We start from the raw sequence: 17,704 nt of genomic DNA, 5'->3' as shown, positions 1-17,704 counted from the left end.
AAATTTTAAGTTAGGGGTGTTGATGAGTCCACGATTTGGACTCATTTAGGGGTGTATTTTAATAGAATTAGTGTCCTCAAATGCATGTTTTGTGCCAATGAATGATGTAAATCCTTGAATTTCAGGTATTTGGATTTAGGACTGATGCATGGACATTATTGATCAAGAAAGGAACAAAGCAAGCTAAAGGAATGAAGAAATGAAGACCTGATGATCACCGATGTCATTCGGTGAATCGCCAAATTTCTGAGATACCACCTAAAGTACGGAATGCTGGAGCTAAAATGGGGGTGATTTCGGCGAGCAATAATTCCATTCGGCGTGTCACCGATCTTTTCAGAGAAGGACAACCAGGTCGCCAAAAGTGCTAAAGAAGATTCAAGCAAATGCTGATGGGTGAGATAGAATGAAAAAGGGTGAATCGCGGAGTTATTCTGCGATCCCGACCTGGATCGCCTAAAGTTACAGTAGCCAGAACAAGAAGAAGTGAAAAATGAAGGCGAGATGAAGAACAATCGGTGAATCGCCGATCTGTCGGCGACACCCGACTTACCTCATTGAGTGGTTTTAAACAGTGACACATCAGACTTGTTTAAATTAGTTTTGGCTAGAGTGAGAAAGTTATTCAGAAACGTGAGGAAGAAATTACTTAGAGAGAAAACGCTACCAAAAGCTTTTGCAAGTGATTTTAGCAAGATTTTCTTTGAGATTTTGTAATAGAGAAGATTTTTAGTTGATTTCCTCATATAATTCTCATTTTGTACTCAACCATGGGAGTGAGGATGGATGTTGATTTTTCTACTTTCGATATGAGTGGCTAAAACCCTTCTCTTGGGGTTTTGACTATGAAGCCAATTGTTGAGTTTTGCTAAGTGGGTATTGTTCAATTGCACATAATGGGGTTAATTTGAAGTGGGTCTAAGTTGCTGCTGCGTTTTGAAGTTGTTTTGCATATTTAGTGTAACAAGTTTAGTGTTGTGAGCTTGCTTCTCGAGAGAGGCAAAGAACCAAGGTAGCAAACTTAGCATCCTTAGTAGTGGGTTACCTAGATTTTAGCTCGAGAGAGTGAAATACGAAATCTATCCTTTGTATCCAGCTCGAGAGAGTGGATTTGATGAGGACAAAAGGTTGGGCATCTTTCGATTAGTGTTGAAGTTCGAGAGAATTCAACATAGAAAAGGTAATAGTTTGAAATAAAGTTATCTTATTTAAGGCCCGACCTACCCACAACAAATTACCCTATTGTGAGTATCAACATTCACTCTCTAAAGTAAAATTCGACAATTAGCTGGTCAATTCCCCAAGTTCTACTTTACTATTTATTTATTTCGTGTTGATTCATGAAATTTGACATTTGAAACTCAACCCATAAAGGCGTAAAAAGTGTTTCATTGAAGAGATTGTTGTCAACTTCATCTTCGAATTTGAAGGAAAAAATACTCACTTGGGACTCAACCCCAACTCATTCAGTCGGATTATATTACTATTAAACGATCGTTGACACTTAGTATTGGATGAAGTGTCTTGATACGTTAATCAGTGGTATCCACCACGAGCCGTCAAGGTGCTCGTGGGATGTGAGCCTCCCTTGCCTAGCTACTGTGAGCCACCACGGGAAGCACCACGCTTTGTGGTGCCCTTCACACCTCGTATGGGTCTACATGAAGGTTTTCCAGACTCAATTCTCAAGCCCTTGACTTGACACTTAGTCCCTTGCTTAGCCTACTAGATTCCGAGGTGTTATAGAAAGGGGGAAATTTTATGCCTAAGGGTCAATTTGTCCTTGATTTCTGACCGTTGCTTATACCATCTTGTTAGGGTGAGTGATTTTGATTCTGAAACCCCTGCTCTTGAGTCGGTCCCCATTGTGAAAAGTTTCCGAAAGTGTTCCCATATGATTTACCCGGTATTCCTCCCAGGTATGTAACCTATCTCTATTCCTCCTTACTTAATGGCTCCGGCAGAACTAAAAGAGTTGAAAAATAAGTTGAAAGATTTGTTGGATAAGGGTTTAATTCGACTGAGTATCTCTCCATGGGGTGATCTAATTTTGTTCGTTAGAAAGAAAGATGGTTCACTTCATATGTGTATTGATTATCGTCAGTTGAACAAGGTGTCCATTAAGAATAAGTACCATCACCCAAGGATAAATGATTTGTTTGACCAACTTTAAGGAGCGAGTTACTCTTCCAAGATTGACCTTTGGTCGGGTTATCACCAATTGAGGGTAAAAGAGGATGACATTGCAAAGATGGATTTTCAAACTTGATATGGTCATTATGAGTTTTAATGATTGTCCTTTGGTTTGATTAATGCTCTGGCAGCATTTACGAATTTGATGAATAGGGTGTTTAGACGGTACCTTGACATGTTTGTGATTGTGTTCATTGTTAATATTTATTCATTCGAGAAGTGAGGATGATCACATTAATCATTTGAGGATTGTGTTGCAAGTCCTCAAGGACCAACAACTCTTTGCAAAGTTTAGCGAATGTGAGTTTTGGTTCAGGTCTGTGGCTTTTCTTGTTCGTATTATTTCAGGTAAGGGTATTGAGGTAGATCCTAAGAAAATGGATGTGGTTAAGAGTTGGCCTAGACCTCTTTCCCCTTCGGATATTAGAAGTTTCTTGGGTTGGCTGGTTACTACAGAAGGTTTGTTGAGGGGTTTTCTTCGATTGCCTCTCCATTGACAGCATTAACTCAAAAGAAGGCTAAGTTCATATGGTTCTAAGCATGTGAAAAGAGTTTTCAGGAACTGAAGGATAGACTTACTTCCACTCTGGTGTTGACTTTACCGGAAGGGACTGATGGTTTTGTTGTTTATTGTGATACCTCAAGAATTGGGCTAGGATGTGTGCTTATGCAAAATGGAAAATTCATTGCCTATGCTCCAAGACAACTCAAGATTAATGAGAATAATTATCCTACTCATGACCTTGAACTAGCGGCGATTGTTTTTTACTTAAAGATTTGGAGGCATTCTTTGAATGGTGTTCATGTAGATGTCCTTAATGACCACAAGAGTTTGCAATATGTGTTTAATCAGAGGGATCTAAATCTTCACCAAAGACGGTGGCTTGAGTTATTAAATAATTATGGTATGAGTGTTCTCTATCACCCGTGAAAGGCGGATGTGGTAGTGGATGCTCTCAGTCGACTATCTATGGGAAGTGTTGCTCATATTGAGGATGATAAAAAAAAGTTGGTTCTAGATGTTCATAGATTGTCCCGGTTGGGTGTGCAGTTAGTTGACTCTACCAAGGGAGGTGTTATGCTTCACAATTGTATAGAATCGTCTTTTGTGGTGGATGTGAAGTCCAAGCAAGGTATTGATCCAACTTTGGTTGAATTGAAGGAAGCGGTGCTTAAAAAGTCCGTACAGGATTTCACCTAAGTGGGAGATGGAGTACTTAGATATCAAGGTCGTTTGAGTGCTCCTAATGCTGATGGCTTAAGAGAGCAAATCTTGTCAGAAGCCCATAGTTCTCGATATTCCATTCACCCGAGAGCCACCAAGATGTGGCGTGATTTGCGGGAGATCTATTGGTGGAATGGGATGAAGAAGGATATTGCGGAATTTGTGGCTAAGTGTCCAATTGTCAACAAGTGAAAGTTGTCAGTTTATCCCAAGATATTAGCATTCCTACTTGGAAGTGAGAAGATTTGAATATGGATTTCATTGTTGGCTTGCCTCGCACCCAGCGGCAACATGACTCGATTTGGGTTATTGTAGATCGAATGATGAAATTGTCTCATTTCATTCTCGTCAAGGTTTTTTATTCGGCGAAGGACTATGTTAAGTTGTACTTGAAAGAAATGATAAATTTTCATGGAGTTCCTCCATCCATTATCTCCGATCGTTGTACCCAATTCATATCTCAGTTTTAAAGATCTTTTCAAAAGGGTCATGGGACTCGTGTTAAGCTTAGTACAGTCTTTCATCCACAAACCAATGGGAAAGTGGGGATTACTATCCAAACTTTGGAAAATATATTGAGAGCTTGTGTGATTGATTTCAAGGGTAATTAGGATTACCTTTTGCCATTGATTGAGTTTGCATATAATAGTAGTTTTCACTCCAGTATTGGTATGGCTCCATTTGAGACATTGTATGGTAGGAGGTATAGATCTCCTATAGTGAAGTGGGTGAAGTTTCTTTGATAGTCCCCGAGTTGTACATGAGGTGATGGAGAAATTTTGGCTTATTAGAGAATGGTTGAAAACGGCTCAAAGTCGACAAAAGTCTTATTCCGATGTTAGAAGAAGAGATCTTGAGTTTGATGCTAATGATTGGTTCTAGTTAAAAATTTCACCCATGAAGGGTGTAACGAGGTTTGATAAGAAAGGGAAGCTTAGTCCCCATTTTGTAGGCCCATATCAGATTTTTAGGCGTATTGGTAAGGTTGCTTATGAACTTGAATTGCCTAATGAATTAGCATCGGTGCATCCAGTTTTCCATGTCTTCATGTTGAAGAAATGTGTTGGTGATCCGACCTGTATGAGGAAGAACCGATTGAGATCTTAGACCGGCAAGTCAAGAAGTTGAGAAATAAAGAAGTTGCTTCTGTGAAAGTTATGTGGAAGAATCAGTTAGTTGAGGGTGCTACTTGGGAGGACAAGGCCTATATGATGTCCTGTTATCCTCATATTTTTCCTTCTACTCCTACTTTAGCTTGAGGTATTGATGTTCCTCATGGTTTACTCTTTTGGAGTCATGTCTCTTAGATATTCGCATGATTTCCTAATTTATGCATGTTCTTGAAAAAGCTTAATTTTTTAGAAAACGAGTCAACTTGATTAATTTCTACATATTTATTTGCATTGAGTATGAGTTGCATATAGACTTCATGATATGATGTTTTAAACATGCTTTAACTTAGAGTTGATGTTTCATTCTCGAATATGTGCAATATGTGATTACATTCATGTTGGGCTATTAGGTTTAAGTTCCTACCCTACGTTTGATGTCTTGAATCTCATACGATGAAGAATGATCCCGAGGGGGAGATAATGTAGCACCTCGGATTCGAGAAGACAGAAAAATTCTAGTTTTCAGAAATCTGGTGCCAATTCCTACGGTGCCATCCACGGCCTGTGGAACGACCCACGAACCGTAGGTCGGGTTCGTGGTTGGCCAATCAGATTTTCCAAGAAATATCAAGTTCTAGTACTTTTTCAATGGTTCACCAGGACGGTCCATCACGAGCCGTAAAAAGGTTTCGTAGGTGAGTCCCACACTTAGTGAGCTTTTGAGGTTGAAAGTTGAAGACCACGGTTGGGACCCTCGTCCCGTTGACTGGACGGGTGGGTCCCATCATTGGAGGTCCTAATTTTTGAGTCTCTAACACCAAACTACAGATGAACAAGACGGTCCCTTGGTGGAACAACAGACTGTAGGCCATCACCGTCGTTGGTGTCGGCAGTTATTTTTTCTAGGGTCGTTTGGGACTTTTCCTAATTATTCTAGCCTAATAATATGTCATTTCGCCCTTCACCTAAATACCTACATAAGTGTTTTTAGACCCAAATTTCCCCAATTGAAATTATTCTCTCAAATTTATAAAAGAAGAACAAATCTTCCTCTCAAAATATTTCTCTCTCTAGAAAGCTTGAAGAAGAAGGGATCAACCTAGGGTTTCAAGTCAAGTCTCGAATTCCGCCATTGAAGTCAAGTTTTTGGCATTGAGGTATGATAGTTTTCATCTATGGAGCCCTTTCCTCCATGGAGTTCCCAAATTCTCCAATTTACAAAGTTAGAATTCCCCAATTGAGTTAGGGTTTTCTTCCATATCATAGGTTCCTTTAAATATTGATTTATTTTTATTATTTGTTGATCTATCAAGCATGAATTTATATAGTTGCATGATTTTATGATGAATTTCCATGAACCCGTGTCTATCCCATGTTTTCTAGATATTGATGATTGAAAGTGGGTTTTGAACTATGAAAGGTGAATTATGGAATTATGCATGTTCTTATGAAATTGATGTAAATGTCTTAAGGATGCTTTGAGGGTGAAGTATCAATGATGTTTTTGTTGCTGTGTTGTTAAAAGTATTTCTCACATACACATAAAATCATGATTTGTGAAAGGTTTTCCCACATAGTAGAGGTTCTTAGGGTTGAAAGGTATTCTCACCTAAAATGAACAAATGTTAAGGAGCTATTCTAATATTGAGGCAAAAGGTGATTACCCATGCTCTCTAATTGAAAGACAAGAGGCTGTTATCCATGTCACATGATGTAAGGATAAGAGGTGATTACCCATTTTCCTTTAAGAGCAAAGACGAATATTATTAAGAAATATTCCATGGAAGTAAGCTTAGTACCGAGTTGACAAGTGGTGATTACCCGTGTCCCATAAACTATGGTCAAACATAGAATTGTCTAGATGACATTAGCTAGTGGATCCACATAAGCTAGAAGTTCATGGTACTTACTTTGGGAAGGAGGACAACCCTTTTTCGGTGTGGGGCAGACACTAGATTCCATGATAATAGCTCTCATGGTCTTATATGTCGGTTAAGGCTACTTCCCACAAGCAAGTTATGATGAACTAAGGTTACTTCGAGGAAGTATCTCATACATGTTTAAGATGATGACTATGTGCATTAACCATGTTTTATGACTCATGTTTTCTAACTTTTTATCTCATGTTTTAGCTTGATCATTGCATTTCATGAAGGTATCTCCTTTAAGTATGTTTACAAATGGTTTATACATGGCTATCATACTTGGTAAATAGTTTTTACTAATGCATACTCTTGCCTACATCTCCTCAAATGTAGGGTCCGACTATCTGGGTTCCCAGTTTCGTGGCTAGAGTTCGTTGAGGAGATTCCGAGCTTTGGTGAGTCTTCATGCTTTGAGGACCGAACATTTATTGTTTTTAGTCTTTCCTTACTTTCAATTTGGAACTCATTCTTATATACTAGATGGCTTTGAGACGATATTTAGATTTCCGCTATGTTCTATAAGAAATATATTGAACTGTCTTTTAAATCCATTCATTATATTTCTAGTATAATGAAATCTAAGTGTCTTGTATGGTCCCTCTCGAGGTCTTATACGCCATGTTACGCATAGGGGCTACCTTGGGTTGTTGACACATGGCATTCAAGTTCTATTGGTATATCTCGATACAATTTAGTCTTTGGGAAGTCCCGTCATTTTCTGATTGAGTGAGAGCACAAAGATTTATAGGCATTGAAAATGATCAATTTGAATCGGGAAGTGGCTTCAAAGAATCGTGTGCATCAAATCCTTGAGTTGGATGGATTTTGTCTACAAGCATATGAAAGCTCTACTCTCTATAAAGAGAAGGTTCATGGTGGCACGATGTAAAGATCTTGCCTAGTGATTTTAGAGTGGGGGAGCTAGTCCTACTTTGCAATTCAAGGTTGAAACTCTTCCCAAGCAAGCTTATGTCCAAGTGGACAAGTCCTTACACAATCACATGAGTGAATGCAAAATGGAAAAATTGAAATTAAAGATGGAAAGGGGATTAGATTCGAAGTCAATGGTCCAAGGTTGAAAGTATACTTTGGGAAAGGTCGTGATGTGCGAGTTGTTGAAGTGGTGTACTTGAACGATTCTTAAAGGCATATCCATGTCGTGTTGCGATGTTAACTCAGGCACTTCTTGGGAGGTGACCCAATCATTAGTTGTTTTCAATATTGTGGGTGTTACATGTGTAGGACTTGAGTAAAGATCGGTGATTGAGAAAGGAACTCGTCTATCCACCGAAACTATTGAGCGAAGCTCCAGCGAGTTTGCCTAATGGGCTTCTCAACTTTAGGTGTACATTGTCCATTTTGGAGGACTATATCCCCAATTTGGTGATACACCGATATGATTGATCGAACCCGATGTAGTTCACCTATTAAGGGGGGGAAAATGGGGGATACACTAGAGCTTTCGGTGATGAAAATGGACATTCGGCGATTCACCCATTAACTTTAGGTGATCGTGTTATGGCCCACTAAAATGGAGGATAAATTCTCATAAGCTAGAGGCGCATTCGGTGAACATCCCCTGTTTGGCAATCTATCGAATCAGTCGGCAAACTCCATCCTAAAATCATTCAGGGAGTTCCTCTATCTAAGCTTACTCATGTCATTTCTTGCATTGAGAACACTACATTTTCCTTTTTGGTGGGGGAGGGCACTTGTGCCAAGATTCCCTTTTTTTATGTGTTTGTTGTTTTGATAGTGTTTCAATTAGTTGTTCTCTATTAGCATCATTCTCTCAATTTTTCAACTACCCCCATGAGTTTTGAAAATCGTGAAATGCTTGAGTTTTCATTGATAAATAACTCAAGGATCTATTGCGTTCAATATTGATGTCTTTAATAGTTCTCATGATGAGCATGATATATAGTGTTGGTTTCACGAGAATGAAATCAATTTGGTTGTACTTTTGAGAGATCTCTTTAAATCTTTTGTTGACTAGCTGCATTTTGATATGAATTATTCAATGAAAATCACACATACGCTTTTGATATTTTTGGGTTGTGCTAAATTAGTGTATTTGAAATGCCATGCATGTGTGGTGAGTTCTCACTTGAAAGCATTTGTGTAGAATCGTAGAATTTGTCTTATTAGTCTAAATGTGTAAACCTTGGTAAATATAAGGCGTGATCTTGGACACAATTCTAAGAGTGAACCCAAATTTCTATATCTTTTATGACTACCTTGTCATGTGCATCAATTTTGGCACCATTTGAGCCTAAACCATTTGTTGACAAATCCAAAATAAAACTTCTTGAGCGAAATTGTTCCTACCTTCTCACCCAAAATCCTTTTTGAAGCATTTTATGTTTGAATAGCCAACTTAGGCCTAAGTGTGGGGTGTGGAAAGAAAGGAGGAATGAAAGCCAAATGAAGGGCAAAGAAATATGAAATGAGACTCAACTTTGAAGTTTATTACAAAAAGAAGAAACCCCTCCTCATTAAAAAGAAAGAGAGAGAAAGAGTCATTGTGATGAAAACATTTTGAAAAATGGAAATGAAAAAGAGAAATTATGAAATAAAGGGGATTCAAAATAAAATGAGTGAAAAGTCAAAGTTCGAGTTCTCAAATGAAAAAGAATGAAAAGAAATTGAGAAGAGATGAAGATGATTGCAACAATGCATTGAAAAGATGAAGTCACTAAGTCATATTGACCATACCTTAACCCTCAGTCCCAGTACAAGCCTAAAAGGCCCTTGAGATCTTTCATGAATTAGGTTGTGTGATGATTGGGAAATATGGGAAATTTAATGGGACGAAGCTTGCATGCATTTCTTTTTTGAGAGAGTGAGAGTTGCATCACTTCCTTATTTCTTTGTTGATTTGTTTGTGAGAGCACAGAATCGTTCTTGATGTGAGGACAATTGAATTCATTTACTGCAATATGGTCTTGCATTAGAAAAGAAGCTATAGTGAGCTTGAACTCGTGTTGAAACTGACTAGTCATCATTGAAGCTTTTTGATCCTGATAGAGTGAAGCATATTGTTGAGATTAGTCTTGGAGTGGCACCCGCATGTTAGCTCTCATTGAATACTATTGTAAACACCCTTATTAATATAATTGTGTTGTTGATTAACTTGAGGACAAGAAAACGTTTAAGTTGGGGGTGTTGATGAGCAGTAGATTTGCACTCATTTGAGGCCTATTTAGCTCAATAATTAGTGTTCTCAATGCCTAATTATGTCCTATTCTAATGAAATCTTAATTATTTTCAGCTATGAAGGCTAAGGGACAAGGCAAAGGATGAATGTTTGAAGGAATGGCCAAAAATGTAAGAAGAAGTGTAAATTACACTCTAATGATCGCCAAAAAAGAAGGGTAAATCGCCTAACGAGCATGATATTGCCCAAACTAACAGTGCACTGGACTTATTTCTCAAGGTTGGTTGGCGAAGTCAAACATAAATGGCAATGCGCCGAATGCAAAAGTCAAATAGGGTGAATTCCACCGAATTTGACAGTGTCGGATGATAAAATGGAATTTCAAAATGCAAAAAAAGGTGATGATCGGAAAATCACCGAATGAGAAAAGAAGACTCGGACGGGATCACCAAATGATGTTTGAACACCTGAAGCCTGGAGCAAGACAGACAAAGGCGAACTGAAGCATGATTAGCGACTCACCGAATGATATCGACGAGCCCGACTAACGTCACCGAGTGAGAAGTACATTGAGTTTTGGCCCAATTTTTTCAAAACTATAAACAGCTCAAATAAGAGACAAAAAGGGGTTCAAAAATGGTGAGAAAAATTCCGAGTATTGTAGAGAGAAAAACACTCCTCATTGGGTATAAACACTTTCTAATTTTTGGGGTTTGCGAATTGATAATCTTAAATTTGCTAAATTGAGGTTGAATTCAAAGTGGGTTTGCTTGTAATTGCTCAAATTTAAGTTACCCATAGATAATTTCATGGAAGGTATAATTTTTTTACACTTTGTGATGTGTGGCTAAAACCCCAATCTTTTAGGGTGTGATTATGAGGTTGGGTGTTGATTTAACTTAGTTGTTGCTCTGTTTTATAGTTGTTAATCGGATATTTGATCAATTACCGTATTATTAATTTTTGAATTAAGGTGGCCAACTTGATTTTATCTTTGATCTCACATTGGTGCTCGAAAGAGATCAATATGAGTGGATAATTTGTTCGATATTTGCAATATTACTTATACTTAATTGTAAATTCAAGGTATTGGGTTATTTGAATAGCGTGCAGATGAGACCCAAAGGAGATTCTATGCAAGAATGCTATGAGATTGAAAGAAGATTAGCTTCATTGAAGATGACCAAGCCTATCTTCAATTAACTAGTTGTATTAACAAATTCTACAATAACCCTAATGATATCAATATTCAATCCATACACCTCTAGAGTCACCTAACATACTGAATTTTCATTTGCTTTAATATTGGTGTGATTGTGTTCCTGAAATCGTGTTGTTAAAGTTGGTGGAATCATCCACCCATTTGTTATGTTCACTACATTAAGATAAGTTGAGATTTAATTCACTAATTGAATCCTTAACCTTGCACCATTACTTGTGGGATTCGACCCCGACTCTTAGTTGTGTTTTTTATTGACGATGACTACCCACTCTTTGGAATTGTTTTAGAGAGTGATTTAAGTGTTATCAGGTCATGGTTTTTCCTTCCTTGAGCAAGGAGGCTTCCATATAAAACTCATTCGTTGTTCTTATTTTTTACTTTAGCTTTTACTACATTAAAGTGTGACAAGGACCTGTCATGTAGTGTGTGGTGGACCTGTATAAGTCATCAAAGCTCAAAGATATATCCAGGAAGGATCCCACTGAGTAAGTTGTTTCGTAAATTCATGTAGAAAAGCTCTAAAAGACCTTCAAAATGAGTTGGAGAGAGAAGAGACTCGTTAAACTATTATACGACAAGTCTAAGTAGGTGAGTTTCTTGGACCATCAAAAATATAGGATAGAACCAGAGAAGTTCTTCAATGAGAAACCTAAATAAACAAGATTTTTAAGGTTTTTCCATTGTGGATGGTATGGGTCCACTGAGATTGCAATTGGAGAGCTCTAACTTGGACAAGTTTTGAAGGTTTGAAATGGACTCTGGTAATAAACCAGAATGCTTGTTGTTGCTTAGTGATATCGTCCTCAAAGATCCGTTTTTAGGGAAGTTTGGGATTCTGCCACTTAGCATCTTGTTATTTGAAAAATCCAACATCTTTAGAGCATGTATGTGAAAGATTGTGTCAGGAAATGCTCGATTACAAGAGTTGAGGGACAAGGTAGTCAAGTTGGAGAATTTGGCAAAATATTCAGGAAATGTGGTAGCGAGATGTCCTGTTCTAGATAGATGACTGGAAAAATTTGAAGGTTGGAAACTGAATCATCAATAGGGCCCGAAATTCGATAAGCACGCAAGCTCAAGACCATTGAGTTAGGAAAATATGACAATAAAGATTGACACCACTCGTTACTCTAAGCTGAAAGATCAGCACCATCAAGGTGAAGCTCTCTAAGTTCTCTTAAGCTCTCAATAAATCAAGACTCTCAAATTTAATTGTCAGGAGGAGAGTTGAGAGTCAAAGAGTAACTAATTTTTTTAATCATGATAGGAATTTTCCTGAAAAAACCAGCATTCTATAATTTCAGGTACTTCAAGTTGACTAAATTGTACATACCAACAGGTATAACTAGGGGTGTGCAAAAATTGAACTGATCAATAAATCGAACCAAAAAAAGTGGTATTAGTTTATTGTTTTTGTAATACCCCGTATTCTACGTGTACTAGTTCTAATATATGACGCTTATAAATTTCCTTGTGGTATAGTTATGGACTCGGTTTTCTATGCAACTAGTGACAATAGAATAGGTTTAAAGTGAACTGTCCGTAGATTTTGATGCGAACCGATTATGTTGACATCGATGGAAGTATTTAAACTTGAGATCATAAGGTGGTATTTGAGACTAAAGTTTAAATTGACATAGTGTATATAAGTTTTAAGTTAAGTTAAAAGTATTAAAGTCTAAAAATGGAATAAAATATTGAGGTGCTTACTTGACTTAACTAAGGTAGTAGGTGACAAGTAGGTGCATCACCTACTTTGACTTATTGACCAGTCCAAAGGACCAAGTAGGTGCATCACCTACTTTGACTTATTGACCAGTCCAAAGGACCAAGTAGGTGCATCACCTACTTTGACTTATTGACCAGTCCAAAGGACCAAGTAGGTGCATCACCTACTTTGACTTATTGACCAGTCCAAAGGACCAAGTAGGTGCATCACCTACTTTGACTCTTTTGACCATGTAATTTGGCCAAGTACACTACCACTTACATGCATTAATATGGCCCAAGTTGAGTAAAAGAATAAGTGGACAGCCAAGGCCCAATATTCTTAAGTCCAAAAAAGGCCCAAGTGAAAAGTCCAAGTAGGTGGATCACCTACTTGCATTAATTATGGCCCAAATTGACAAGAATTGAGGGATAATTGGCAGCAAGGCCCAACAAGTGTTAAAGCACAAAGGCCCAAGTTAAAACGACAAGTAGGTGGGTCACCTACTTGATAATATATGGCCCAAAATTGGCCAAGAAAGTCGGCCAATGCACCTCCTTTTTAAAGGGATAAAGATCATATCTTTTGCTTCATTTTTAACCTGCAACATTTCAGATTTATTAAGTTTCTCTCTTGGTTTTTCTTGTATTAACACATCAGCCCTAAAACACCTTAGGGTTCTTGAATATTGACCCATTTTTCAAGTAAAAGTTTGAAGGAGAGTTTCAGTTCTTGAAGTTCAAGTTTAGAGGATAAATTTCCAGAAACTAAGGTAAGGCTACTGCCCATTTTTGCCTCTCTTTAAATACATGTTTGGGGTAGAGAATTTTGTATATATTTGTCAAAAACTCATGGATAACTATAAATCCTTGAGTTCAATATTCTCCTATTATGCTGAAAGATTTTTGGGGATTGATAGTGGCTGCCTTATGTATATTGTTGTTGGGGGCAGCTTGGGTATCTTGGCAAAGGATGTATGAAGTTGTATTAATGTATAGAAGAAGGGTGTGGTGGTTCACCATTTGTGTAAGGGTTTTATAGGCCTACTTTCCGTCAAGTGTTTAGCTACTATTTTTCGAGGGCCTTAATATGATTTGCTTCTAACATTAGATTAATCATGACTTATATTGTAGATTAGCACCAAAAAGGGATGTTGAATCGTGATAGTTATATTGGGGTATGTAAGGCTATTTGATTTCTATTTCTTTGGCATGAATCCAACACTTGTATTACAAAGTAAGCTTTCTAAGTGTCATTGGTAGTAACTGATCCATAGTTGCAGTTCCTACTCCCTAGAGCATTAAAGTGAATACTCTAATATGAGTTTATTACTAAATGTATGTCCTTACTCTACCAAGTATTAGCATGCACGTATCCTAAATTACACATGGTACATATGTTTATATGTTGGATATACAATCTGCCCATATCTTGCCAACTTGCGTCAATTGTCTATTCTGTCATATATGTCATCTTTTCACATGTTCATATGTTCCTTTTATTGGCTATCATCTGTATTCATTGTTTCACTTGTCACATGTATCGATTCAGCTAGTCGACATGTGTTGTATATGAAGCTTCTCATTAGTAAATCTATCAGCATAGTAGTTTACTTTCTCATCATAGGTCAGTTGTAAAGCATGTGTTCATATGGTACTTGTCCGCCTCACCTAGGGTTGGGGTGTGACAGTTATTGGGTTATTGGGTTAACAGTTATTTAATGATTTTATTAAAAAAAATTATTGGGTTATCGGATCAATATTGATTTTTTAATATTGAGTTATTGAACCCATTAAGAATATAATAATTTACTATTTTAATTTTTAGTCATGCATAAATATCAAACAAAAAAGATTAATATAATCACTATATTAGACTATAACTATAAGGACCCTACATAATTCACACTATTAAACTCTGGCATCTCTATTGTCACGACCAAAGGGTACCCCCTGGATGTAACATGACATACAAGACCCCGAGAGGCCTCATATAATCCACTTAGCATTCATAGTCAAGATAATAGAAAATCGATAAGATTTAAAACATTTCACAATACCAAAGTTTACACTTGTTTAAAAAACCATCTAATACAATAGAATCTTGGGGCACAACCCATAAAATAATGTTTAAAACATAAAATGAAAAGAACATAAGAGAAATGGTGACCAAATCCTCAAGTGCTATGAGGACTCACCAATCTTCAACCTTGCCTCTACTATGGATCCTAGCCACGGGGATGAGAGTCGGGAACGTCGGACCCTACATTTGGATAAGAAATGTAGGCAAGAGTATGCGTTAGTAAAAAAATATACTAAATATGTTAGCTTGCAAAAACATAACATGAACATAAGAGTTACACAACATAAGTCTGAAAGCATAATCAATGCACATAATAGATCATATCAACATATAAGGAATACTCTTGAAGTAACCTCAATTCATACTTACCCAAGACATGGGTAATCCTCCACTAGTCTTACTCATCATGGAAGGCAACTCAAGCAACAATCCAAGCTCATCACCTATCATAACATAGTCTAGCTTATCTTTTATAGACATGCGGAATCGCCTCTTGGCTTACTATAAAGGAACAGGGGTAGTCGCCTCTAGTCATTCTTACTTTGGCATCATGGGTAGTCGCCTATTGTCCCTCTTACTATAGGATCATGGCTACTCGCCTCTAGTTCAACATATTTTAGGATCATGGGTACTCGCCTCTAGTCCAACATCATGTGACATGGGTATTCGCCTCTTGTCTTTCTATAAATGATCATGGGTACTCGCCTCTTGTCCAATTCACATTATAGGAACGTGGGTAGTCACCTCTTGTTCAACTTCAAGGAATAAGGGTAATCGCCTCTTATTCTATTCTAAGGAATATGGGTAATCGCCTCATATCCTTCTCATTTAGAGGTCATGGGTAATCGCCTCTAGCCTCATCAATTTCATAGTCTTTAGCTTCGATTCATTTTAGGTGAGCAATCCTTTCAACCTAGAATCATTCAATGTGAGAAAGTCTTTCACATTCATACATAAGAAAATCATGTGGGAATGATCCCTTCCACAACAATTACATGAATAATCAACAATTCATCATATATGTTTCACTCTCAAAGCAATTCATATCATAATCATCACATATGCTTCAATCTCAAAACAATTCATAATATACCTTATTTATCATATAAGAATACACCTAAATCCATAATTTTTTCTTTCATGGAGTAAAACTCATTTACATCAATTTCATCTTAGAAACATGGGTTAACATGGGTACATGGAAATTCCTCATGAAAAGCATAGAATCCTCTCAATTCATGCATAAAGAATCATAATCCACTCAATTGGATCTACATTCATAAAGACCCACAACTTAGAAGAAAACTCTAACTCAACTTGGGGAATTTCTACTCAAAGGCTTCATGGATGCAAGTATTCCATGGATAAATACAGCTATCATACCTTGTTATCAAAGACTTGAATTCTCAATTGCACTGAAAATAGACTCCTTATTCCAAGGCAATAACATAACCAGAGAGATCGCATTTCACCCCATCCCAATTGCAACATTCATTTGTGTTGTCGTTCCAACGCACCAACTTGGTAGACAAACTAGAATCATATTGAAGGCTACCTTTTAATTGTATCAACAATGACCTTTGATCATCAAGACATTGAGAGGAAACAAAAAAAATCTTATTTCCTTATAAGATATAACAAGGGAATCAAGAAAAAATATAGAAAGTGAAGAGTTTGCATTTTCAATTGTGCAACTTGCTAAGATGGATATGACTCAACAAGTATGAAGTTAGAAGAAATTATAACAGGAGAAGAAGCAGAGAAAATATCAAAAGAAACTATTTAACATGTTTAATGTTAGTCTGTTTGGTTCATTCAGTAGAAGACTTTAAAGTTTCTCACCAAATATATTTATTCAATGTGGAAAAAGTTTTTCAAAGCCATAATTCTATGCGTTTTTTTGTTAAGTCTATGTTGGGACTGTGAATGGGATTTGTATGTATTTTTATTGTTTTAGTTGACTCATATGCGCCACTAGGGGTGTTCATAATTTTGGTAAAAATCAATTCAAATTAGTTGATCTATTTGACGTGAATTCAAGTTAATAGGATCAACAGGAGCTTCAAGTACTACATGAATAAACTAAAAAAATTGAAAAGGCTTAATTAACTCTAGATTCGAAGATCAGGGGTAAATCGATTACGGCTTCGATCGAATTCAGTTACTTTGATTTGAACTATAAATTTGTAGTAAAAAATTTATTGAATATGTACAAGTTATTAATTTAGAACCTAATAACATACAAAAATTATTATTTTAAAGCCGTAAACTTTAATTTCTGAATCAATATGGGTAGATGACACAGCGTTACCCATTGAGAGGGTATTGAAAAATGATTGTATATTTTGGTTGGAATTGTATGGTAGTAAATTGTTGAAGAGATTGATCAGACTTCTCCTCTCCACCACTAAAGGAGGACTTATGCTCTTCTCATTTCACCAACAATTAGTTTTCAATTTTTTGGTTTGACTAATGTATGACGTTTAAAAAAATATTTAAAAATAAATAAATTTCGTAATCTTAAATAAAAAATACACATTATTTACTAAGATATATTTGATCTTAAATAGTTATATTGTGAATTCGTGGCCCAGATTACATTTTCCAACGGCTAGGTCTCAACAAATAAGTTAATTCATCATCGCTAGAAAAATAATGTCCTGTTGTAATCCAGATTGAGTTTCTTGACACATTTGTCAGATTTTATGATTAGTACAGGTGTTTTGGCATGATGAAATACATTTTTTGAAAAATATTTTTCAATTTTCTCATGTTTAGTTGGCTTAAATATTTTCCAAATCAACTTATTTTTTTCAAATTTAAAGGAAAATGATTTTCTTCAAAACCTAAGGAACACATTTTTCAAAACTTTCCGCCAACCTCAAAATTACATTTTTTCTCTTACCCCACCACGTACCCCGACCCTCCCCATTCAAAAAAAAAATTCAAAATTGTTTTTTTTTTTTTTAAATCAAATTATTTTGTCCCAACCCCCCAACAGCACCCCACCAAAAAAAATATTAAAAGATTTTGAAAAATATTTTCAAATTTTAAAAAATTATTTTTTAAACTCCCCTACC

General features: G+C 36.6%; 1 pseudogene; it reads right to left on the bottom strand.

Moving 5' to 3' along the window:
* Positions 1-11,281: 11,281 nt before the first annotated feature.
* LOC107062107 (probable LRR receptor-like serine/threonine-protein kinase At1g06840) lies at positions 11,282-12,024 on the bottom strand (annotated as a pseudogene).
* Positions 12,025-17,704: the final 5,680 nt, after the last annotated feature.

Source organism: Solanum tuberosum, unplaced genomic scaffold (assembly GCF_000226075.1).
Source record: "Solanum tuberosum cultivar DM 1-3 516 R44 unplaced genomic scaffold, SolTub_3.0 scf00196, whole genome shotgun sequence".
NCBI classification, from domain to species: Eukaryota; Viridiplantae; Streptophyta; class Magnoliopsida; order Solanales; family Solanaceae; genus Solanum; species Solanum tuberosum.
This window is presented reverse-complemented; position numbering and strand designations above follow the sequence as displayed.